The sequence below is a fragment of the Rattus norvegicus genome, chromosome 12 (genome assembly GCF_021556685.1).
Source record: "Rattus norvegicus strain SHRSP/BbbUtx chromosome 12, alternate assembly SHRSP_T2T, whole genome shotgun sequence".
Lineage (NCBI taxonomy): Eukaryota > Metazoa > Chordata > Mammalia > Rodentia > Muridae > Rattus > Rattus norvegicus.
In genome coordinates this window covers 52,122,433-52,148,485 of record NC_141545.1, presented here as the reverse complement: position 1 = coordinate 52,148,485, position 26,053 = coordinate 52,122,433, and the positions used below count along the sequence as shown (strand labels likewise).

Here is a 26,053-nt window from a genome sequence, read left to right as displayed (position 1 = left end):
CTCACTCATTCATTCACTCATTCAGCCATTCACTCACTCACTCATTCATTCACTCATTCAGCCATTCACTCAATCACTCATTCATTCACCCATTCAGCCGTTCATTCATTCATCCACCCATTCATCTGCTCAGTTATTCCTTTACCCATTCACTTATTCACCCCTTTATCCGTTCGCTCGGATATTAATCCACTAGTTTGCTCACACACTCACCCATTCATTTATTCATTTGCCCACTTGGTCATTCATTCACAGATGCTGAACCTGTATGTGCCCTGGGCCTAATGTTGAACCTTTTGAGAAACAACCTTGCTCTCCTGGAGCTGGTTTCTTGGGGGCCTGTGCCAGGCATTCCAAAAGGCCATGTTAGGGTTGTGAGCCTGTCAGAGGATTGACAGCAAAAGGGAGCAGCCAGGATTGATGCTTGAGGAGGAGAGAAGGCAACAGGAAGGGGACAGCATATTCAAAATCCATGCTGGAAGTGCTGGAGGGCACAGCTGGAGCAGTGGCAGTAGGGCTTGGGGGTCAGTGGGAGACAGTGTTCTGAGGGCAATGGCTGACAGAGTAAGGACCCAGGAGGGAGGGTATTGTCCCTAAGAGGAGGGCTCAGTGTGGCATGGGAGGTAACAGGAGATACAGAGCTGGCTGTGAGTGGAGATATACCTTGACCTTGGACTCCAAGGGGAAGCCACAGTGGGCAGGAGCCACAGCTGTGCAAGGCCCAGTCTCTGGGTTCTCTGCCTCAGAGGCAAAAACTGGTTTTGACAGCAGCCAGGTGCCTCCTGTGTCTGGGTGGGCATGCTTAGACCTTCCAAATTCCCTGATGGTACAGGGTCCTCTCCTGCTCCAGAGTGGGCGTGGGAGCCCGGAAATGTGTCCAGAGTGGTGGGCCATGGAGTCCAAGGGTAGGAACCGGTGACTCTGCCTCTGTCCCAGTCTGCCTTCACCAAGGCCCGTGTGCCCTTCACACTGCTGATGCCTCCCTCTGGGGAGCCTTCCTTGCTCCTCCCATCGGCACCATCAGCTTTGTGAGAACCTACTACATCCCAGGCCCTAGGGAACTGGCACACAGCTACAGGCAAAACTCCACACCTGGCCTCAGGAATGGCCTAGAAAAGGCAGGTAGCAGCCCTGGTTGTGTGAGGACCATGGCAGGAATAAAAGGAAGGCAAGTAAGTGTTCTGGTGACCAGTAGGCTGTCCTACCATCCTTTCCACATTGCCTGTCTCCTCTGTGCTCAGGATACAGGGCATGGCTAGACTCTATTAATGTGTTCCGTAGGCACACTCCTCTCGGATGCATGTCCCGTGGGTATGTTTTGTTGGCGCAAAGTCCTGTTTTGAGCCTGATCCTTGTTGATACGTGATGCTCCAGTTGACACAAGGCCATGGCGATGGGCTATTCCACAGCACGGATATGTCAGTACACATTGGGTCATCTTCCTAGTGATGGTCGTGTAGCTGGGTTTTCCCTCTTTACCACCCAGGCTGTAGGAACTCCTGGACCAGTTGACACCCCTGGCTTCCGTGCTTCTAAAGGAAAAGCACCTGCTGACAGGAAACCAATAACAGCTGCCAAATGGCTCCCGCACGGCCCCACAGTGACGAGGGTGACACAGTGCCCAGGTCTGGGTCTCCTTCCTCCCAGGAACGCTCTAGGTTCACAGCTCAGCCTTTCTTTTCCTCTAAGAGACAGATGATTGTATTGCTCTCCTGTCTCAGTGACCAGAGAAGCCACTCTGTGAGGAAAAAGCCAGTGTGAGCTTAGGCTCATGCCATGGTCCGGTTCCCTCACTGCCTTGTTATAGGCAGAGTGGTTTCCACTGTATGTCTGAGATGTTCTCAATGTGGTCTGGTCTCTAAGCATCCACCTCAGCTGTTTCCTCTGCCCAGAAGGCTTTCCTTACACTAACCCTATTTCCCCTTTGCTTTTATAGGCTAGGGAGGGGGCACAGCGCAGAGACATTCAGTAACTTGTCTGGGACCACAGCGAGCGTAAGCGGAGGCACTCCCCTGAGCCTATCAGCTCCATGTCTCTGTGATACACCAAATAGACCAGCATCACCAGATCCATAAAGGCTTGGAGATGAAAATCCGACCTCGAAGTGTGTGTGTGTGTGTGTGTGTGTGTGTGTAAGTGTATGTGCATGTGTGTGTTGAGTATATGTCTGTGTGCACATGTGTGTTGTGCATGTGAGTCTGTGCACACTTATGTATGTGTTGCGTGTGCATATGTATATGTGTGCATGTATATTGTATATGTACATATGTGTGCATGTGTGTGTTGTGCATGTGTGTGCATGCACAAGTGTGTGTATGTATGTGCTTGTGCGTATGTGTGTATGAATGTGTTGTGTGTATGTGCTGTGTGTATGCTGTGCATGTGTATCTGTGCGCACTCAATGTATGTGTTGTGTGTGTATATGTATGTGTGTGCATGTGTGTTGTATGTATGTGTATAGACATGTGAGTGCATGTGCTTATGGGTGTATGTGCCTGAGCATAGGTGTGTATATGTGTGTGTTGTGTGTATGTGTGTGTGTGTGTGTGTGTGTGTGTGTGTGTGTATTGTCCATGTGCATGTGTTTTGGGACTGAGGCCCAGATAGCAACCAAGTCATGCCCAGGTCACTCAGTGGATTATCTGCAGGCCAAGCCAAGTCCCTTCCATCTGCTGGACTCCTAGGACTCACTTCCTCAGAAGGGTTAAGTGTGGTATGGGTGTCTGTCTCATTTCTCTCTGTATTTGGGATGCAGCCGGGAAGGAACAGAAGCCTGGAGCAGAGGCTTGTCACTGCTCACAAGGATCTGCTATTCAGGTCACTGGCTGGGGCCACGAGGCAGGGAAGGAGGAGGGTCAGCTGGCTGGACCATAGGGGGGCTGCAAGGCCCCAGGAGCTGTCACCGCTGACTGATGGATAGGGACAGCTTCCAGTCACTGGCCATCCCGCCACGAGCCCCGTGGCCATCTCTGTGGCCGCCCACTCTGGCCTCCAGCCCAGAGCTTTGCTTTGAATGTCCACAAGGCCTTTGTTCCTGATATGGAGCTGGGCCTGAGGGGCTGAGGGGCTGAGGGGCCCCTTTCAGGGGGAAGAGCTGCCAACGGTGGCTTTCCCTGCCTGCAACCCCCACTGTGTCCATCTAATTACCTGCAGGCAGGAGGGGCCAGCTGTGACAAGGCATCTTAGGAAGGGGAAATGGGGGTAAATAACCACCAAATTCCACCAAGCAGAGACTAGGGATCACGCCTTTTAAGATCGAGGTAATCAAGGCCCAAAGAGGACAGCAATCTTGAGAGGTCCAGCAAGCCAGAGGCAGGGTTTGAGCTGACTCCAAGGCAGTCCAATGGCGATGTGCGGTGAGCACCTGTTGATCATCTTGCCAACTTGTTTCTGCAGACAGTCATTTCTGGTCACTCTGCATCTGACTGTGCATCCTCAGATAGGCTGGTTCTTTGAGCCTCAATTTCTTTTTTTCAACAAAGGATATTTACTTATAGAGGACCTCTTGTGCTTAGGACCCCAGGGAGATACACATTAGACACAATCTCCAGTCCCAAAGCACCCACAGGATCAGATAAGTCAGGAGATAGTATGTGTGGAATGAGTTGTTGCGGGTGGACAGAGGTAGACACAGAGGGCATAAGCAACTCCACTGAATATGGTGCCTAAGAACTGTCTTCAGAGAGCAGTGTAGGTCTAGGCAGGGGTCATAGAATTTGGAGATGGCCTTGGTGGCTGGGATGAACCAGTAGAAGAGCTGAGGAGAGGCAGTGGGCAGTGAGGTGTCCAAGCAAGAGATGATGCAGGCTGAGCCATGGTTCAGGGATGGTGAGGACACCCAGTATAGACTTATCTTATGACCTCATGGTATCCTTCCGAAGAGGTTAGCAAGGGTGCAAACAACTGTGCCTTTACTACACTGGTCACAACAGTTAAAGGTTTAGTTACCTGGTACCCATCTGCTGCAGGTTCACAGACAGAAAGTGGGGCCTGAAGCAGCCACAGAGGGAAAAAGAGAACCAGAGCTTGGTACAATGGAGGCAGGGGACCAGTGTGGGAAACTTGAAGGTGAGAGCTGGGTGCTGTCAGGAGTGTATTGATGCCACTGAGATGTCACTGAATAAGCTCAAAGCTATCAGGTGTAAAGGTTGAGACAGGAGGCTGGGCTAAACAGTGAGGGAGAAATTTCAAACAGAAAATGTATTTGCAATTTACCAAAGTTAGAAAAAATGATACAATGTATTAGAACCACCATCCAAACTTATGGGGCCTGAGTTATATTGAACACAACTGTTGTTAAGGTAACAGACAAGCAAATGGGGACCCAACCATGGTCAGGAGACCCACCTCAGGGGGCATGAAGGTACAGCATGACCAGTTTGGCAAATGGTGACCAGGTCACTCCATCCCTTCTGAGTGAACAAGCTACCCACCCGTAGCCTTCTGGGAAATTCCTGGCTGATGCCTCTGCTGATTTGCTGTTTGTCTTTTGGAAAGTCACATGACCCCTCTGAGTCTTGGTTTTCATCTTCTATGTATCAGCTATCTGTTGAGGGACTTGAGCTGCTGGGGTGGGGGTGGAGGTAGGGGTGGGGGTCAGAGGCTGCGAAAGCTTTCTTTCAATCCTTGGCACACTGGAGATGATACTGGGGGCCCGGAGGGCCTGGAGGCCTGGCCAAGCCTGGTGAGATGGGGGAGGGAACGAGCCTGCACTGGGCTGAGCCAGCCTCAGCACAGGGTGGCGCCCAGTTTGGCCTGGCCCCACTGCCCTTACCCCCTCTCTCCCTCCTTGCCCTCTGCTGGAGCTGGTCACGGATCCCATTCTTCTGGCAAATGATCTCCATGTGTCTCGGGTTGGGTTTCCCCTCAGTCTGGCCCGTCCCCCTTGGGAACCTAGGCCCCCCACGGTCTGACCCCGAGAGGGGCCGGCAGGACGCGCCTGGCATCTGGTTTAACCATCAGAGCCGGGCTTGTTTCGGTTTTAATGACCCGTGGAGCCCTCAGGAGAGGGAGTGAGCCCGGGATGAACAGGCACAGGAGGTGGGAGGGCGGGAACAGGACACAGCAAACAGATTAATGGGACGGGCAGAGAAAACACTCGCTCACTCCTGCAAGCCTGCGCAGGGAAGAGCCTCCCTTTCCACATGGGCTGCAGCTGCGTGCGGGCGAGCTCCTTCGCTTGGCCTTTCTTCTCAGTGTGTGCTCACTAGTCCTGTTCCCACTGGTCTGCTAGTGCCAACTTTGCACTTTTCCTTGCTCACGTCCTGGGGATCCTACTTTGACCCCCCATATTGGCAAGGCCTCTTTTTCAGACTTATGGGTGATGTGGAACAGTGGGATTGCTTCTGCTCGACCATTGAGCACAGGAGCACAGGAGTGGAGCGGGGGTGGGGGGTGAGGGTCTGGCTTGTCCCTTGCTGTCACCTGAGCTGCTGGTGCTTCCTTATTACAAAGGTGATAGGTACCCTCTACTGGCTTCTCATAACCCTAGTTATGGCTGGCCTCATTCTGAGGCCGAGAAAAAAAGACAGGTTCAGAGAGGTTTGATTATCAGCTCAAGGCTGCACAGCGGTTACAGGTTACACCCTGGATTCATGCTTTCCTGATTTCTGTTCTTGAGAAAAGCTGCGTGGGAGGCAGAGACCCCAGTTCCCAGCCCCTTAACTGTCCTTTGAACTGGGACACAGTTTCTAAGTGCCCATTCGACCTCAGCCTTGCACCTCTGGGCTCCAGATTCCTAGTCTGACCACAGAGAGGTGCACATAGGACAAGAAGATGAGATCCTATTTCTCAGGTGGGTAAATCCAGGCTCAGAAAGGCCAGCAACCTTAGGGGAGGCTACAGCCAAGCCAACTCAGGGTAGAATTTGAATGCAGTCTTTATTTATGACCCTGTTTTATAGTGCAGTGGCCTCAGACTGATTTCTATCTTAGTGTGGAGCTGCCCAAGGATATCTTGGATCTTGTAATCCTCAGATCACAGCCGCCAGGTACTGTGTTAGGGTAGGTGGGGCTTGCAGGGGCAGGGAATGCCTCTGGGCTGCCAATCATCAAGCCTTCTATCGGTCTCGCAGGGGTGAGGTGACTGAATTTCTTCTCGCCAACAGGCACAACCCTGTTCTCCGGGTGGTCTGGAGGGTGAAAACAGGTTGATGGTGAAATTCGCACCATGCTTGGAGTGGAGCCTGGCACGCACAGGCGCCTACCACTGTTCTGCCTGTCGGCAGCATGATGTATCACCATTTCTGATTAACGGTGGCTTGGCGTGGCACTGGCCAGGCCTGGGACAGCCTTTGGAACAGAAATAGCTTATTGTCCTGGGACCCGGGGAAGAGCTGGGCTGCGATGCCAGCCTCGGCCTCTCCAGGCCTCGATGTCTCTATCTGTGGGATGGGTCAGGTTCCGGCCTCATCCGTTTGAGCTCTGCTTGGGAACTCTGTTCAGGAGCCGATGCCAGCTGGGCTCTGCTCCTGGGTGGGTGGTGGCCAGGATTAGGTTTCCGAGCCTCTATGCCTGCTGGACTGGAGAGGACCTTGCTGGTCCTCATCCTTACTGAAAATAGCCCCGCAAATCCCTCTCGTAAAACCCCAGCCTCCCGCCCCAGGCCTTCCAGGGACATACCAGAAACTAAAATAGAGCTGAGATCAGCTGTACCCTGACTCCAGCACCCACCTGACTTGTCCAGCTCCTCTGGAACTCTGCACAACGTTCTGAAGATGGCTGCCAGGTGGGTCCGTCTTCCATCCCAGGAGGCAGTGGCCTAAGCTGGTCCTGGGGACTCAGGTCAGAGGTCACAAGCTCTGGGGGCTTCTGTCACCAGCTTAGACATCCTCACAGGCATCTGAAGTAATTTATTCCATTTTGGCCTGTGAATCTGGGGGCTGGGCTGGGCCAGGCTGAGCTACTTCTTCGTGTTATAAAGGTGGGTGAAACCATGCATTGGACAGATGGATGGACAGATGGGTGTATGAATTGTATGGGTGGGTGGGCAGACAAACAGGTGGACAGTGTCTGCCCAGCTACCTGGAAAACCCTGGGATTTCTGTCCTCTTGACTGGGGTAGAGGCTGGGATACCTCAGCTTAGCCATACCTTGGTACATCCCAGAGGTTCAGAGCTGTTCCCTGCTTCATGTCTTCCCTGGGACCCACCTCCATAGTATACCAGGAGCTGCTGGGTGACCAGGTGATGGATCAGCTGAGCACCTGTATGACCATGCCTGCAAAGCTGTCTGCTTGGTGCATGTGGCCTCTCTGCTGCACCTGTCTGTAATCTTGGCTTCTTGTAACACTGTGTTCCTGGGAATTCCTGGCCCCTAGATTTCTGCACATATGGTTCCTCCTTCCCTCCCTTCCCTGGAGTTCACTCCCTCCTCCTCACCTTCCTCTTCTTCCTCTTCTTCCTCCTCTTCCTCTTCCTCCTCCTCCTCCTTCCCCTCCTCCTCCTCTCCTTCTCCGAGCATCACTGCTTTGACTGTGACTGTCCCCAGTTTTCTACCCCAGAACTATAAAATGAACTTGAAGTATGAGTCCCAGGAGGTGGTGGTCACATGATGTCATCTCTCCTCGTGCCTCTAAGAAAGCTGGGAATGTTTGCTGGATGAATACATGACCTTGCTGAGCAACCTCAGCTGAGCCTTCTTTTAGTGTGGATTCTGAGCTCTACTGTAGCTTGAGGACTCAGGCAGACGCTCCATGGATGTGGGTGAGACTCACCTTGAACTTCAGGGCCTCTTATGGGATTCTGCAGACCTAGAAAGGCCGACTCCGCAGGCAGGGTCACAGGCTCTATTCGGTGTACAGCAGCTGTCTCTAGACTTAGGCTACAATGCACCTCCAGGGGCAGAGACACCCACCCAGCTCAGGGAGGGAATGAAGCATCCTGGGTCCCAAGGTGAGCTGGTGCAGTGGAGAAAGGGTCCCAAGTCTATCCCACGACCCCTTCATGCACACTGAACTCCAACACAGATTCCCTCAGGACAAAGGATTATGGGGAATAACTCAGAAATGTTAGCAGCTACACGGTCACCACACAGGCTTCTTCTCTCTGACCAACTCCCTACAAGGTGATGATGACTCCTAGGGTACCCTCTGACCCCAAGCCTAGGAAACAACATTCTGAGGAGTAGAGAGGCAACATCCCCCAGACTAGGGTGATGGAGCCTGCAGATGATGCCTCCTCACTGAATCACAGCATTTAACCCTTCAGGAGATCTCACTGTACAGATGGGTTCCTCAGAGAGGCTGAGGAAGGGGCAGAAGTGAGATGGACACAGGCCTCTCTGCCATGGCCCACAGAGACACATGGTGTCGGGGTTAGCCTCAGCCCTCCACGGAGGACCAGTCACTCTGAGTTCGGGAGGGCTTTCTTCTTTCCAAATGGGTGGATTTTTCTGTCTCCACTCACAGTCAGTTGCAAACATTTATTCAGCCCTTTCTTGGGACTGGGATTCGGTAATACAATATGGCTGCAGACAAGAGAGCATGTGCAGGGAGGAAAGGCCCAGGAGCCTCTGGCTTAGTGTGTGTGTGTGTGTGTGTGTGTGTGTGTGTGTGTGTGAAGTCAGGGTGGGGTTTAAACTGAAGCCCGAAGGGATTGCAGGAAGCACAGAAGGCAGGGAGGCCAGCAGAAGTATGGGGAAAGACATTCCAGGGGCCAGGTGACCCGGCTCCTCCTAGTCTGACATCCCTCTGTTCTGGGTGACTCCCACCTACTCTTTTCTCCACTGATGAGTCATCCTTGAGAGGCCTGCCAAGACCGGTAGTAACCTCCTCTGGGTCCCCACAGTTTCTGCCACCTCCTGACTTGCCCAGAGGACTATGAGCTCCCTGGAGCACAGCCATCTATGGGTACTGTTGTGACCCTAGCAGTGAGTGATGGATGGAGATGTGAGCTATGCTTCGGGGTGAAGGCTGCCCAACCTGGTGCCCATGGACCTGCAGGCAGATCCCTAACCGCTCCTCCCAGAAGGTGCGGCGGGGACACAGGGCCCACCCAACACTGGCAGTGTGGAGACTGTTGGCTGACAATGGGGCAAGGCCTCAATCAATGCTCAGCTGGATTGATGCTCAGCTGTTTGCAAACTGTTGTGGATACATGGATGCACGGGTGCACAGACATGCACACAAGCATCGACACACAGACACACACATGTCCTTGGACTCAGAAGCAGGAAGGTAGACGGATCTTTCCCAAGACTGTATTAAATCCAGCAATGAACATGCCTCCAGTCCCTGACTTGATCCTTGCCACTTTTGGATGAGGACTTTGTGGTTTAGGAATCGGGCCTTTGAAGTCCATGGGACAGGGTGCAAACTCCTGGGAACTGCTAGCCTCAGGATCAAAGGGTGAAACCTGGGACCCAGACCTTTGTGGCAGGGAGGGATAGACCCATAGAACTCCAACCTGAGAGTTTCACAGTGGTTGCATCACAGAACATCTTGTAGCCTCACAGAAGCAGAGGTGAGACCAGGCCTGGCAGGGTCAGCTGGGCTCTGGATGTGGAAACCTGGTTCTGGTCCACTGGATATAGGCCTCAGCGGCCTGGTCTCTGTAGGGATGCCAACCATGGTTGGGATAGTCAGACTCAGGAACCTCATTTCTGCTTCCACATTCTGCTGCTGGAACCCAAGCTGATGACATCTGTGAGGACCCGGGCATCTTCAGAGCCCAGCTGGGCAGGACTGTGGCGGCCCTGGGCCGTTATCTGGCACACAGCAGGTGGAGACTGCACACGGCCAGCGGCTGCCTGGCTTGTATTTTTAACACCCGGCTCTCGGGCGGTGACAAGGTGTCTGCTAAGTGAGGTAATAGGCCATTGAGTGGGTTCCGCTTTGCCGAGGGCCTTCATAAATCACATCTGTCAGGGGCCCGTGTCACGGTCCAGGGCAGTGGCCTCACGGCGGCAATTAGCCAGCCTGTGCTGGGTGGCTGGACGGCAGCCTGCTCCCCAGCCCTATGGCCTGGCAGGGCTGCAGGGGGCTTGGCCCTCTCCTTTTTCTGTTGCCAGCCACTGCTCTTTGGAGACAGATGGAAGGAGAATTATGTTCCGGACCCCAGGCACACTGCAGAGTCCAGCTGCGGGGACAAGAGCTTCTTCTCGGGACCCGTGTCCTCTGACACTGATTCTCCTGAGGTAGCACAGGGCAGAACTTAACCCAGGGCTGCTGCCTGTGCCATGCGTGAGGCTATGAGGGTGGTCACAGGTGACATCCGTGGATGCTCTTGGTAGCAGTCTGTAAAGTTCCCCACACTGCTCTGGGATACACAACCATGGGAGAACGAGGTAGAAGGCCAGGATGAATCAGCTTCTTCATTTTCTCTTCATTTTATGGGTAGAGAACTGAGGTGCCATTAGCTTAGAGACACAGATGGTGGGAAGGCAGGCAAGTTTGTTTCCTCCCTGTGTGATGGTGTGACCTGGACTTTGGACAGAGAGAGAGGTCCTACCTGATTAGCAGCAGCCCAGTCCCTGTGCCTCCTACCATATTGGGCCACAGGTGAGTCCTGGCTTAGGACACAGTGGGGGTAGGGGGCTCACTGAAGATCAAGAAATTTGTTGCAGTGATGTAAGCAGAGAAACTGGGACCAGCAAGGAATGAAACTCCCTGAAGTTGATACACACCTCTGCAGTCTCCCAATCCTGGTGTTAGCAGGCTCCATGCACATTTTCACACTTAGCAATAGACATGGGAAGGAGGCCCAAAGCCCAGAGGTCCCTCAGTGTTCCCTTGCCTCAAGACATCAATCCTGCTCTGACTCACTCAGTGCACACTCACAGGCAGAACACAAGATATGCGCACACTCCACCACACTCTCTATGTACACCTACACACGTACACGCACACACACACATACACACACATGGACACAAATGCATAGTCTTTATGTACACCCTTGTATACACACACTGTACATACATTCACACAACACAAACATGCAAACATGGACAGTCTGTATGTACACTCACATGCCCCCACATACACACTCCATATGTACACTCATATGCACACACATGCACACCTCATATGAACACTCACATGCACACTTCATATGTATACTCACATCTACACGCATACACATTATGTGTGTACATCTCGCCACCACATGCACACATACCTCACACTCTGTATGTATACCTTCATACACGCACACACACACACACACACCATAAACATATATTCATGTAAACAACACAAACATGTACACACACATGCCCACACATGCATACTCTGTATGCACACCCACATATAGATAATACACTACATGCATACCCTCTCCACACTTTGTATGTATACCCTCATGCACACACTGCACACACACATACTGTACACACACACATATGTACACACATACATACTCTGTTTGTACACCCTCATACACATACACTACATGCATACATTCATATGGACAACACACACATTGTTCACACTCAACACCCTCCACTTACGACTTGCACATCCGCTCAATCTGCACACACTATGAACACATGCAGGCACAGAAACACACACATGTACATGGCTCATGTGTACTGTTCTTTTCAGCCAGCTGGAAGGAGCTCAGACACAGACTCACAACATCCTGTCATTCTACACATAGTTCAGAGTACCTATCCTGTGCAATCCAGACACTAAAGGACCTCTGCCCCTGCAGCACCTGTTTCTCTGAATGCCCCAGAGCTGCAGTTTCACACATACATACATACCCCCCACAGCAGTCACAGAGCTGCAGTTTCAGGGCTCCTTCCCTCAGAGCTACTCCTACTTTCTGTTTGCAATACCCCTATCCCTACTACTGGAGTGTGGGCAGGTGGGGTTTAGACAGTAAGGATGGTGGGTTCTACCTTTGCCTCAGGCTTCCTTAGGATGCCCAGATGGCCATCCTGTGACTGCCAGAAGCCACTCCCATGCCCTGCCAGCTTGTACAACCTTGATTGAGACAGGGCACAGGGAATCCTGAGCAGTGATGCTCTGCCTCAGGAGGCCAGACTGGGGCAGAACAGGCCAGAGGGCATCAGGTGCTTAGGGGGAGAGTGAAGACCCACTAGGGCTTATTCCTGAATCGGTCTACAGCGAAAGGACTGAACACCCGAACCCAACTTCCGGGCTCACACGGGGCCTCCAGGAACACAGGCCTCCTTCCTGCCTGGCCTGTATCCATTGGTGACTGTTCTTACACTGGGGGTGGGGCTGGACCCTGGAGACCACCATCTGCCTGCCTGTTGGCTGTCTCTGTTCCCTGGGTCACCAGAGGCTGGGATCGATGGGGGCCCAGCTGCCCCAGCACCTCCCTATTACCAGCAGGCCTGGCCTAGCCCTAATTGCTTACACTGAGGCGTCTGCAAGGGCCCAGGTGGCAGAGCCCAGGCTGCCTCTGGCTCCCCTAAGGCATGGCCTGGCTGGGGACAGGGGAACATGGAAGAAAGGCAGTGCCGGGCGGGGCATCTGTGAGTCCCAATTAAGGCCTGAGTGGCATAGTCTGAGAGCCCCTAATTTGGTTTGGGACAATGAGCTGGGGAAATTGGCTCTAGTCTGAGTAGGCTGAAGCCCCATCTGTCCAGTCTGGGAAGTGCTTCTATAGTCCCAGTGCTGGGCACTGGGGGAGGGCACAAACTGGTCCCTCTGTGGGCTACCGGGTGCTACAGTGTACCAGAATCCTCCCTCAGTGCCACCAGCAGAGCCTGTGTTTGGGGAAGGTTAACATTTCTACCCACCCCCATTCTGCAGATGGGTAAACTGAGGCCCAGGAAGGCATCAGAGCTGTTTACCTGGGAGATTTCTCATAGCCTGCTGCCCATCAGCTGAAGGTTTCTTTGGTTTTGATATTCAGGAGTGCTGCGGAACCAGGCCTGTTCCAGTACGTTCATTCAAGTTTCCAGTTAACAGTGAGTAAAATAGTGTGACTATGTACCATGTAGAATCTGGGATAAACTGATGCTAAGGTAGTTTGTTCAGGGCTTTATCCATGGAAACTTGTGGAGTAGCTCGGGAGCTGCAGTAGAGAAATGTGGAGTTTGGAGCCAGTCGGTCTTGGATTAAATCTGGCCCTATCAGTTGTCTTATGGATGACAGAAACCTGTTCCCTCCATAGAGGCCACAGCTAAATATCGCTGTGGGCCTTAAAATTATATGATCTGGCAGAGGACACTGAAGTCAAGAACCCTGAGGTAGGGAGGGACAGACTGGGTGGCCCACATCCCCAAAAGAGGCCTTCAGAGGGTGTGGGAGCTCAGTGTAGAACGGCTATGCTGAAATAGGACTTACAGGCAGTACTTCTGGGAGCCAGGTACAGCAGCCTGTTAAACATGGCCTCAGAAGTCATATGCATATACAACATACATACACATACATATACATATACATCATATACATAAACATCATATATATTATACACACATATATACATACACATACACATACTACATACACATAATATACAAAATATACATGCATATATACATATGCATATACACAAACATATACATCATATACATTACACACATATACATATATGTACACATACACATACCACATACACATACATATACAAAATATACATACATATATATACATATAAACATGTATATACATCATATACAGTATACATATGCATATACACATATATCATATGCATATACATATACACATACACATACATCATATGCATATGCATATACATATATATACACATGCATATACACATATACATACATCATATACATTATACACATACAGATACATCATATGCATATACATATACACATATACATGCATTATATGCATATCCATATGCATGTACATATACATATACATATACTGGGAGATGTTCGCTCCAGTAAATGACACCCCAAGGGCAGAAGAAGAGATCAGAGGGGGCTGGAAGTACACCTCTGTTGGCCCAGTGCTTGCCCAGCACCGAGGACCAGAAGTTCAAGGTCATTCCTGGCTGCCTGTGAGTTACAGGTGAGCCTGGGCTACGTGAGGAAAGAGGGAGACAGAAAGAGGGATGGAGAGAGGGAGAAGGATGGAAGGAGGACAGGAAGGGGGAGAGAGAGAGAAAACTGAGAAAGAAGGAGAGGGAGACAGAGACAGAGAGGGAGAGAGGCCCAGAGGGATATAGAGAGAGACAGACACAGAGAGACAGAGATGAAGAGAAACACAGAAAGGGAGAGATAGAGAAAGACAAAGATGGAGACAGACAGACAGAGACAGGGGGAGAGGAAGAGAGAGACGGGGGAGAGGTGGGGGAAGGAGAGAGAGAAAGAGAAAAAGAGGGAGAGAAAGGGGGAGAGAGGGAGGAAGAGACAGAGAGAGGCAGAGAAAGAGAGAGGAGATGTAAGAGTAAAGGGAGAGACAGAGGGGAGGGAGGGAAAGAAGAGAAGGAGAGAGACAGAGGAAGGGGGACGGGGAGGGAGGGATGACACGGCCAGTCTAAACCAGTGTGTGGCAAGCAGCTAGGGTTGCCCTTAAACCCTTTTGTCAGAATTAACTGCCTTTATCCCTCCTAGAGGAGATGCCCCCATGACCTGTACACTTCTCCAGCCCCACCCTCACCACACTAAAGACCAAGGGCTCACCCCATGGGTAACTGGAACACCCCATGCCCTCTCCACACCACAGCTGCGAAGAATGGGCTTCTGGAACTCCTGGAGGAGCCCGGCCCCTTCTCCCTAGCTCACTCCAGAACTCTGCCACTGTCTGCTCGTGTGCGTGTGCGTGTGCGCGCGCGCGTGCGTGTGTGCGTGCATGTGTGCATGTGTATGGAGGCCAGAGGTTGACTTTGGGTGTCTTCCTCAGTGGCTCTCCACCTTTCTTTTTGACACATTATTGCTCAGTGAACCGAAGACATGAATGGCTTAGGAAGGCAGCCCAGAGGGCCCCATGATCCACTTGTCTCCATGCCAACCTCAGCACTTGGGTTCCGGGTGTGTGCCCTACCTCCGACTTTTTTTTGCGGGCGCTGGGGGTAAAACTCAGGCCCCCACATTGCACAGCAAGCATTTTACCCACGTGTGACATCTTCACCCCCTAAGCTGTTGGTGGTTTGTTACCACAGCCACGGGGTTCACAGGACGTCCCCAATGGAGGTGGCTTGGGCTGGGCGTTCCGGTGTTCCATTCATGAGGTGGGTGGTCTTGTCTTCCGGGGACTGTTGGAACAGATACATGACTGTCATTAAACCCTCACTAGGTACGGAGGCCCCACCTCCTTCATTGCTTGGCTTCCAAAAGATACATTATTCCTGTGTCTCATGGGAGCCAAGGCCCAGTTTGCCTCCCTGCCTTTCCTGGGGGCTAGCTCCCCCATGCCCAAGGGACTCAGTCACCAGTGTCTGGACAGAGCCCCCAATTCTGTCATCACCCCAGATAGACAAGGCAGCTCCCCCTGGTGCTCTAGAAGCCTATTCTTGGCCGCTGTGACTTGGAGGTGAGTAGGAGTGCCTGCCAGTTGCTCATGTGGTGACTTGGTCCCTAGTGTTGAAAAGAGGTAGAACCAGAGAGGGGTGTACGTCCTTGGAGGTTGATTCCTACCCTCAGTTTCTCCACTGGGGCTCCAGATGCAATCTTAGTACCCTTCTGGGGTGCTGCTATAGGACCATAGGCAGGGGCACTGACAAATGTCAGTGGGCAAACCTTTCCTTGGTGCAGTGAGCTTCCATTTCGGCGATGCACACCGTAGGATAAACTCAGGGGCACACCACATGTGGCCAGCAGCCCTGGGCTGCCCCTGGTTCCCTGCTGCAGATCCACCTGCTGCTCCCTTCCACTGACAGTCCAGAGGATCTAAAGGGTTTCAAACCTGCCCGGACGCGGGAACAGGATAACGCTGGTCCCCACATCAGACTAGCATAGGATCTGTGCACAGGATCTAATAATCAGTGTTAGCTGTCGGGGATGAGGGTGCTGCCTGCCTTGTGAGTGCTTGCTGCTTTTCCGGGATCTATGATAGTTTCTGGGACACAGCGGATGGTCAGCACACGTTTCTTGGTGATTTGGGGTATGATTCATGCTTAGGAACATGGCAAAATCTCTTTGTGTGTATGCAAGATTGCAAGATTATCCAAATCGCCCCATTCCCCCCTAAATACACATTATACGATTGAAGAAAGAGTTAAAACAAAGAGGTTGGTGAGATCTGGAGCTGCTGACTTCAGGTGATTTTATTTCTGGCTCCTCAGTTATTGGTCTTTCCTAACACTTATTCAATAAATAGATTGTGTTTGAAATAAATAAGAAAACGATGCAGGGTTTATTTGGGAGCCCGTGACATTGTTATGTGGGGCAGTGATCGTAAGACCCTGCAAGTGCTTATGGTGCCCGCTCTTCTACACCCAGCTCTCAGCAGCCTCACCACCACACATGGCTTGGGTTCTGAGGGGGCCGCACACAGCCCCCCAAATCTGGCTATGGATGACATTCTGACAGCCACAGCCAAGCTGTAGGACCAAGGTGTCAACCTGGAATGGTAGCCCATGAGCAAGTGAAACAGGCTCAGCTCTTTCAGTGACAGCCTCTCCCCCTCCATCCCATGCTGATGGACTACCTCCCTGACCACAGTCTGCCAAATACCCTCCAACGGCAGAAGTGGGAACAAAGGCCCCTGAAGTCTTTGAGGGTCCTCCATGGCTCGTAGGACACAAATGACTGTACCTGAGAAAGGTTCCGCTGTATATGGTATTCACTGCGTATATGCTTAGAAGACATCCTGGGGGTGGTCTTAAACCAGATACACAGAGTTAGCTGCTTCTTAAGGCAATTACAGTTATAAGACAAGAAGAGGGCATGGAGTTGCTGTGTGTGCTGGAGACAGAGGACGCTGGATGTGCCCTGGTCCTATACAGTGTAAAGGTATTTCCGTCATTCATAGGTAAAGCCTACTAAGATATGGGGAATCTCAACAGGGCTGCCTTCTTCCCTCTTTCTGTTTCTTCCACCTTGGCACTTGATGTTCAGAGAAAGCTCTCAGACTGGTGTCTGAACATGCCGCCATACCCAGGCCCATTTGAAGGACACACTGAAGACAAGGCCCCTGGAAGCCTCCTGCCTCACCTTGTCCACATCTTAACCATGTTTCTGGGTTGTATCAAGAAGCCAGGCATCTGTGGCCAGGACACCTACATATGTGTGTCTCTGGACTTTTAGCAGATTCTGGAATTCAAGGAACTTATTCAGCTCCTGACTTAAATCCATGTTTGGGACAGTGCCCCCCTCTGCTCAGTGTTTTCTAGAAACCACTTATTTCTGGGAGGTGGGTGACCACTTCCCACACAGGCCCCAGATACCTAGATCCTTTCCCTTGTATTGATGATCAATTGATGATTGATTGATAATTGTCTGCTGGCCTCAGACTCCAAGTTGTCCTACTTCGGTGCCACCGTGCCTGGCTACCAATGTGTTTTCTGTGTGCTGTAGGAGCAATGCATGCTGTGTCCCTGGTGGCTTCTTCATGCCCTATTACTACCTGATACCGTAGAAAACCTTGGGTGACAGTCAAAGGCAACGGACTCTGTAACATTCACCCAGGCCCCAGGTGAGGCTAGGAGGCCATGCCAATGTCTGTAGCCCCAGGAAACCCCTTAGCAGAGGGGAGTCTCCTGTCCCCTGGAGGAAGAAACCATCTCTATCAATACTGGGGAATGAACTGGGGATGTCACCCACTGAGCTGGTGCTCCCCGGGTGAGGTATCTCCGCAGCAGTCTCCTTTTGCTCCATGGCAACACTGCACTGAGTGATCCGAGGACCTCATAGAAGAGTCAGGATGGAGGCAGGTGGTGCTTCTCCCTTCTGGGACAAGAAAAGGTGCAAGGTGGGTGGTTTTCCTTCTGAATTTCAGTACCTGTACCTCTCGATTAGTCATTTCTTGTGTGCTAGGCCCAGAACGCCCCATCACCAGCGCCTGACATATTAGAGCTGAAATGAATCTTGTTCTCACGACAGAGGACATGCTATATGTTCCCAAGACTCTGGTTGGGGTGGGAAGACAGGGATACAGGAGCTCAGAGAGGCAGAGACCTTGTAGGGAAGTTTGTCACTGCACATAAACACTGGTCATTGGTACAGTGTCAGCTCACATGGTCCATGTCCTCAGAATCCCCTCACCAGCCCCTGAAGCAGGAGGCAGATCTACCCTCCCACAGGCTGCCAGAAGGAAGGAGTGAATGGCTAGACTTACCCATACACTGTCAGAGGTCTAGATACATCCTAGAGTTCTGGAGTAAGGAGGCATCAGAGGCAGCCCCTTCCTCCTTCTCCAATCTGCAGGAGAGCCCAACTGACTCCCTAAAGAGGAGCTCCAATCAGCCTGTGCTTCTGACTCCATTAGCAGATGAGGTTACGGAATGACCAGCTTAAATGCTCTTGGTCACTCAGTGGCCCTGGTGCAGAACAGGGCTCTATGTTTTGTCTCCAAGGGTGCCACAGCCTCCAGTCTTGCACAGCAGTGGCTGTGGTATGTCTTTGTTACGTTGTGCAGCGTCAGATGCATAATAACTACTCAGTCTCCTAGCTCCCTATGCATGATGGGTAGGGAAATGAATGCAAATGTCATGATACAATACAAAGACACATCCTTAGCTCTTGCTTGGCTGTCTTGGAGTTGGAGGGTGCAGGGCTTCTCAAAGAATCTCTAGGGAGTCTGGGAACCTCAGAACCAAAGATCATTTCTATAAATTCAAAGAAATGGTGGGTAGTTGACAAGAGCCTACATAGGTACCTGAGTGTGTGCGTGTGTGTGTGTGTGTGTGTGCGTGTGTGTGTGCATTTATGTGTGTGTATATGTGTATGTGTGTGTGCATGTGTGTGTATGTGCATATATATGTGTGTGTATGTGTATATGTGTGTATGTGTATGTGTGTGCATGTGTATGTAGTGTGCATGTGTGTGTATATATGTGCATGTGTATGTGTATGTGTGCATGTGTCTGTATCATATATTTAAACTGATAGCATACCATGTCCTTTTCTTATTCCCCGATGACCAGCCCCATTAGAACAAAGACCTTCCCTTTGTCCCTTACCCCAGCTCACTGTGCAGGTGTGATGGGTTCATTCTCTGACCTCCCACAGCCAGAAGGACAGGCAGCCTGTGGCCCAACAGCTGGGAGTTGGGAGATCCAGAGAAGCAGACAGTGCCAGCCCAAACCTCTGGCCCAAGGTGGGAGACCAGGAGGGGTTGGATGCCTATTTATCTTTGCTTCTTTCATGGACTGGAAGGTTCTGGCACGAGCTGGGATGAGGCCATTTACACATAAGGAGATAGATGCCACTGTGCCTCAGGGAGAGAGGGGCCTGGGAACTCACCAGCCTCTGTAGTGGATGCCCTACCAAGGATACCTCATAGGATCCCGGGACAGCCAGACAATTAAGACGGTTGATTTCATAACTCAACGGCTAGCTATTTTTTGCTTATAATGAATTGCAGTTCAAAACACCGATAGAAAGTTGCATATTAAAATCATAGGCTGGTTCCTTTAAAGACACAGGGAGCACAACTCAGGGCAAATGGAGCCACACATGGGCCACAGGGAGGAAGGATGGCAGCTGGAGAAGCGTGTTCTCCCTTTGCGCAGGCTCAATGCGTTGGTGGCCTTCAGGCCTCACCTGCCCCAGGAGGGGGCATGTGTGCCTTCCTCATCCATCTTCTTACATTTAGTAGATCCCTGCTGTGTGTGCTGGGCCTGGCCCCTGGGACACATCAATGGACCAGAAAAGGCCTTGCCCTACGGATCTCCTGATGGAGCAGAGGAACGGGGTCAGGAGATGACTATGGACTGTGACACACGTCTCACAGACTCCAAGGTTGTGCTGGAGGAAATCACAGAGAAGGGGCTGGAGGAGGGAGGTGGGCAGTGTGGATAACACAGGCCTCCCAAGAAGGTGAGTTCACGCTGGGCCCTGGGGAAGAAGGAAGAGTAGACAGACAGCCAGGACATAACAAGGCCGCCCCTAGGAAGGGCCAAAGAGGAATGTGAGAGAGGCATGAGAAGTGAGGGAGCTCTGAGCTTTGTTCTGGGCACAGGGAGGTGGTTTTGTCTAAATTAGGTTTTCAGCAAAAATTGATCCGATCCTTAAAAAGGGCCAGAGTTGGGGACAGACGCTGCAGGCAGGTGAAGGTGACAGTGGCCTTGCTTGAGGCTGTTGAAACTGGGAGCGGAGCAGTGGTCAGCTTGAGAAGTTAAGCAAGGGGCACTGAGGCAGGGCTGGGAACACTTATGAAATGCCTGCTGTATACCCAGCTGGGGGGCAAGTACCAGGGAAGAGTGGCCTCATGATACAGTTTAGACCTTCAATTCTTTCATGTTAGTACCTGAAAGGACAAAGGTTGGCTTCTGTGGATGTAGATTTTAGTGGGGATGGGGTGGGAGCAGGAAACAGGGCAGGAGACCAGATCACCCTCCTTTGTGGAATAACATGGAAGGATGTGATCAAGACTGTGTGCCTACTATGTGCTTGCTGTAGCCAGTAGTCACACACTGACCTCCTGGCTACCCTGTTTCAGATGGGGAATGGTCATCAGGACAGGAGAGGCTGGGGCATAACAGGCTGGGAGCCAGCAGAAAGGGCATTTGAATGGAGTCTGTAAAACTCCGGGCTGGGACTGTGATGGAGACCCTGCACCTCTAGCTATCTTTGCAGATGAGGACTGTGCTGGTAACCAGGCCCACCTGGAGGACTTAGAGAATAAAAGTGACTTGTGCAGGGTTACATAGTGTTTCTGGGCCCTTCTGATACTGTAGCAGATAATTGTATCATTGTATCTTAGTCCAGAACTAGCTGGGATGGCGTAATTTGTCAGCTCCCATTTACTCTGAGGAGTTTCCAAGTCCCCTCTCTGGGCTATGGCAGGGGACCTGGTGATCCTTGGATCTAGTTCTGTTCTATCTCCCATTGCTGGGAGGGGCGGTTTTTTTTTCCTTGTATTAGTTTCTGGCTGGGATCCTTAGGGGAAAAAACACCAACAAGCCACACAAGTGGATTTATTTAACTCACCTTAAGTGACAGCCTGCAGAAGGAAATCCAAAAGACAGGGTACCTGCTCCTGCATTCTAAGGCTCAGTGATCTAAGAACCACCCAGAGGACTCATGGCTGGTACCAGACCTGGAATTAATTCACTGGGGACTTGGCCTGTCTAGCATGTTTTCTTGTGGCCTCAGGGCTGAAGGTCTGCTGCTGAGAGTGTGCTTGGTGCCCGCTCACCCAGGGATAGCCTCTTTGCTTCAGAGGGTGAGGGAAAGAGGAAGGTAAGTAACCATAGGGTCTCATCTCTGTTATTCTGGGGTCACACATCCTGAACCCCATCTCTAAGAGGTGGCATTTGGCAGGGAAACTGCCTCTGACCTGCCACCCGAGACACATTTGTTTGGGTCCCTAGAGTACCCCCAAGGGGTGACCTGGTGACCCAAAGCCAGACTTCCCTCAGACCTGCTTCAGCCAGGACCCTTCCTCTCCTCTGCCCTCAGTTCTTTCCCTCTGGCTCTACTAGGCTCCCCACTTTCTTCCAGGTATGCTGTATGTAAGCTGGTCAGGAACCTGCTGTAGTTGCAGAAATAACCCAATCTCTTCTTGGGAGTGGTGGGGAGACCAAAGGGGACAATCCTAACCAATAAGATGAATATAATGCAAATCCAGACAGGAAATGGCCAGTGTCTAGGGCAACAGAATAGCTTAGCAAGCACACTTTACTCATTCAGTCTCCTCTTCCAGTTAAAACATGTTCAGAGACCAGATATCCCCTTGACTCCCCTGAGCCCAGCACCTCATCTAAGGAATGTGAAAAGATCCCCTACACCTCTTGGAGGTGTAAAGATAAGATGGGGTGAAGGCTTGCGTGGTGGTACTCCCCCCAGGGTACGGGGTGTTCCTGGGGTGGTTGCAGCTGTGTGGCCTCAGACAAGTTGCTCACAGTCTCTGAGCCTTAGTTTTCTCATTTGTAAAGTGAGAAGCCACTGGGGGATCCTGGCCTGTCATCGGGTGTATCTCCTCAATGTCCTGGAACATGGCTGAAATGGGAGGTGGTAAGTTAAAAGAAACTAACTATATAGTGATGTTTGGGGTTGGGGGAATCAGGTAGCTGCTGAATTAGCATCAGGCTAGGAGTTGCTGATGGGGAACTCTGGGCGTATTTCTCCTAGCTCTGGTCTTGTATTCACATCCTGGCAGCTCTGGGTGTCTTTACTAACCCCTCTTCCCTCCCTGGTTTTATTTGTCCTGGTCATATTTGTACCCCTTGTCAACTGCTTTCCTAACACAGGGCCTTCACTCCAGCTATTCTCAACCTCCCAGAGTTCTCCGTGAGTGATGCTTCCAGATTCTCCCCCAGCAGCCTGCAGAGATCCCTCCAGGTGCCCAGTCTGAAGCTAGTCTCCTTCTCGACCACCTCAATGTCCCTTTGGCTTTGGGGTCCCTCTTTGGTTCTGCATGGGGTAGCAGAGGCTGGCGGTATAGCCTCAGCTGCTAGGTAAACAGCCTTGAGTGTTCAGACTTGGGCGTGTCACTGGGATTCATGGCGGAGGAGGAAGTCAGTTCCTTGTGCGGTCCAGGAGGCCATTCATCCCCCAGGGCACCTGTTTCTTGGGGCTCTGTATGTCTGTCTACCGGGGAATCTGAGTTCTCAGGTCCTCCCTTGGGCTGCTTCTCTTATTTCCGTTTTTTCCCCCCAAGGAAATCAAATCTTGTAGAGATGGAGTCCCAGTTTAGCATAAACTCCCGCTCCAGAGGGAACCCAGTCTGCCCTGGCCCAACGCAGATGGCGGCGCCCATAGCCAAGGTACCTGGGCTCACTGCCACCCAGGAGGCAGAATCAGTCTTTGCTCCGCTGAGGATGCTGTGGCCATGACACTGGCTGGGCCTCCTGCCTTCGGTTTCTGCCGCCACTTGCCCCCAACGACCGCCATGGGCGCACAGTTAATTAGCAGGTCCTGGAAAGCTCATCAATAATAGAACCGGTGGCCGCGGCTGATGGCTGGCACACGGTGGACAGTGAGGCCCCGGTGGCAGCGGCTGATGGCCGGCACACGGTGGACAGCAAGGCCCCGTAAATCAGTTTGACGGGCACTGACCAAGAAAGAGCTTCCCACAGTCCTCAGGCTGGGAAGCGCTGAGGCAGGCTGATGGTGCCTGTTCCACCTCTGCCCCTCACTGCTCCAGCCACACCGGTCCTCCGATATCTCTTCCTCCTGCCATCTGGCTCTTGTCTTTTTCCTTCATCTCAGGTCCCAGAAAAGCATAGCCCTTCCCCAGTCGCCACCCCACACTCTGGGATCTTATAGAAGGGGTTTGCTGGCCGGTTTTTGAAATAAACTAGAGACAACTGAGAGAAGGGGAATCTCAGTTGAAAAAAAAAATGCCTCCATCAGATTGGCTTGTGGATGCACCTGTGGTATATTTTTCATTATTCTCTGAGTATTTACTTACTGTTATTATTGTGTGTGGTATGTATATGCTGCTGAACTTATGTGCAGAGTTCAGAATATGGAGTTGGGTCCCCTCTTCCACTTTTAAGCGCTAGGCTAGGTTTGCCAAAGCGATGCAAACCGAGACATAACCTGGGTTCAGAGAATCTCGAATAAGGAGTTGCCCCCATCAGATTGGCCCATGGGCAACTCTATGGGGAGATAGTATTTGATTGATGACTGCATCTGGAAGATCTGCTCCACTGTGGGTGGGGCCACCCCTGGGCAGGTGGTCCTGGATGATAGACAAAGCAGGGTAAACAAGCCAGGGGGAGCAAGCCAGTGAGCAGCATCCCTCCACGGCCCCTCATCAGCTCCTGTCTCCAGGTTCCTGCCTTGGGTTCCTACTCTGGCTTTCCTTAGTGATGGGCTGTGGCATGGGAGTGTAAAATGAAATAAACCCATCTGTCCCTAAATTGCTCTTGGCTGTGGTGTTTATCATAACAGAAAGCAAAACAGGACAGAAGTCATATCTGTGGTCTTCATGTGCCCTCCCATGGCAAGAACACACACTCACACAACCAGTGCTGCCCATGACAATCTTCCTCCTCCTCCTCCTCTTCCTCCTCCTCCTCTTCTTCTTCCTCCTCTTCTTCTTCCTTCTTCTTCTTCCTCTTCTTCTTCTTCCTCTTCTTCTTCTTCCTCTTCTTCTTCTTCCTCTTCTTCATCCTCCTCCCCCTCTTCTTCCTCCTCTTCCCCCTCCTCCCCCTCTTCTTCCTCCTCTTCCCCCTCCTCTTCCCCCTCCTCTTCCTCCTCTTCCCCCTCCTACACCTCTTCTTCCTCCTCTTCCCCCTCCTACACCTCTTCTTCCTCCTCTTCCCCCTCCTCCCCCTCTTCTTCCTCCTCTTCCCCTCCTCTTCCTCCTCCTCCCCCTCTTCTTCCTCCTCTTCCCCCTCCTCCCCCTCTTCTTCCTCCTCTTCCCCCTCCTACACCTCTTCTTCCTCCTCTTCCCCCTCCTCCCCCTCTTCTTCCTCCTCTTCCCCCTCCTCTTCCTCCTCCTCCCCCTCTTCTTCCTCCTCTTCCCCCTCCTCCCCCTCTTCTTCCTCCTCTTCCCCCTCCTACACCTCTTCTTCCTCCTCTTCCCCCTCCTCCCCTCTTCTTCCTCCTCTTCCCCCTCCTCTTCCTCCTCTTCCCCCTCCTCTTCCTCCTCTTCCCCCTCCTCTTCCTCCTCTTCTCCTTCATCATCTTCATCATCCCCATCCCCATCTGATCCATACCTCAAGTCAATCATCATCAGGTCAATGCCTGCATCTTGTCAGCCATGCAAGCCAACATGTTCCAGAGTTCCCAGCACATGCCAAGGTCCTTGTGTGGGAGGGGGTACAGGTATGCTGAGGGGCTGAAGGAAAGTCTTGGGGGATACTTCAGTGTTGTCCCCTAGCTTTCTGAAAGAGAGTCTAGCCTATGCAGCCATCTCTCAACCCATCACAGCACCAGCTAGTCTCTTGTGAAATCTTCAGACACACACTTCCTCTGGGTCCTTTAGTCTCTGCCTTTGGCTAGGAAGTCTCCATGGAGCTCCTCTAATTCAGCCTGCTGTCCCGTGTCCCATCGGTGAGGGTAGGTCCCTGTGGCCATGCCTGGTACCTCAGCAGACACAGCTTGGATAAAGGAAGGCACCTATAACTCTTAGTAGAAGCCACCAGCACCCTTGCCAGTGTGGACCACAGTGAGAAGCGCTGTCTACTGGAGACCGAGTAGAAGGAAAGCACAGTCAGGTGGTTGTATTCAGCATCTCTACAACCTGATGGAGGATCTACCCTGCTTTGCTGGCCATTCCAGGACACTGACAACAGTATTTCCCACATCCAAGGGAAGGACCTTGGATACCTTAGGAAGGATTTCCCACTGGCCTGGGAATCTCATGGACTTCCCAAGAAACTAGTAGGATCTGGTTACTGTGCTCATCTGGTGAGGAAAAAGCAAGGTCAGGGAGGGTGACCCACTGGGTGAGGCCAGAAAGCAGAGAGGTTGGAACTGGATCTATTGAGTACTATAGAAAACAGTCTTTTATTCTTAAGGAGGTCTGTCTGTTCACCAGTCTATCAATTCGTCCATCCATTCATCTGTGAATGCATCTGTATGTCAGTCTGTCTTTCCATGCATGTGTTCATCTGTCCACCCACTCACATCTACTCAGATGCCCATTCTTCCAACTGTTAACCTGTCTATCAATGCCCCACTACCTATCAATCCTTCCTTCTTCCACCTACCTACCCACCTGCTCACCCAGAAACACATTCAGTCAGCCATCAGCCACCCTTCCTCTCTTCTATTTCCCCTTCTGCTCAGGCTCTACCCACCCATCTACTCATCCACCCACCCACCCACCTATCTATCTATCCATCCATCCATTGATTTGCCCGTGATCACACCATTCACCAACTTATCCGTTTGTCAATCCATTCACCCATAGGTCATTTATCAGCACATTTATCCACCCTCTTCTCACCTACTCATCCATCAATCCATCCATCCATCCATCTATTCATCCATCTGTCCACCCATCCACCTATCCATCTATCCATCTGTCCACATGCTTATCTACCCATCCATCCATCCATCCATCCATCCACCAATCCATCCATCCATCCATCTGTCTACCCA

The 26,053-nt window shown here is 51.7% G+C and overlaps 3 long non-coding RNA genes across 8 annotated transcripts in view; 2 read left to right on the top strand and 1 right to left on the bottom strand.

Annotated features, from left to right (window-relative positions):
• Nucleotides 1-5,860: 5,860 nt before the first annotated feature.
• LOC100912310 (uncharacterized) lies at nucleotides 5,861-7,493 on the bottom strand. Of its 2 annotated transcripts, none has more exons than XR_015634400.1 (3): nucleotides 7,379-7,493; nucleotides 6,672-6,840; nucleotides 5,861-6,130 (listed from the first exon to the last, which is right to left on the bottom strand). It is a non-coding gene; the product is annotated as an uncharacterized LOC100912310 (long non-coding RNA). The 2 variants fall into 2 exon arrangements; XR_015634401.1 differs by lacking the exon at nucleotides 7,379-7,493 and adding an exon at nucleotides 7,091-7,256.
• Nucleotides 6,674-26,053, top strand: part of LOC102552958 (uncharacterized) — a 47,715-nt gene continuing 28,335 nt past the window's right edge. For 3 of the 5 annotated variants that reach the window (XR_015634406.1, XR_015634402.1, XR_015634403.1), the window contains exons 1-2: nucleotides 6,674-6,726; nucleotides 12,827-12,881. This is a non-coding gene — a long non-coding RNA (uncharacterized LOC102552958). The remainder of the gene's footprint in view (nucleotides 6,727-12,826; nucleotides 12,882-26,053) is intronic. The other 2 variants (XR_015634408.1, XR_015634404.1) reach the window with 1 other exon arrangement.
• On the top strand, nucleotides 19,647-23,862 carry LOC134481213 (uncharacterized). The gene is made up of 4 exons (XR_015634410.1): nucleotides 19,647-19,870; nucleotides 21,931-22,009; nucleotides 22,246-22,336; nucleotides 22,656-23,862. It is a non-coding gene; the product is annotated as an uncharacterized LOC134481213 (long non-coding RNA).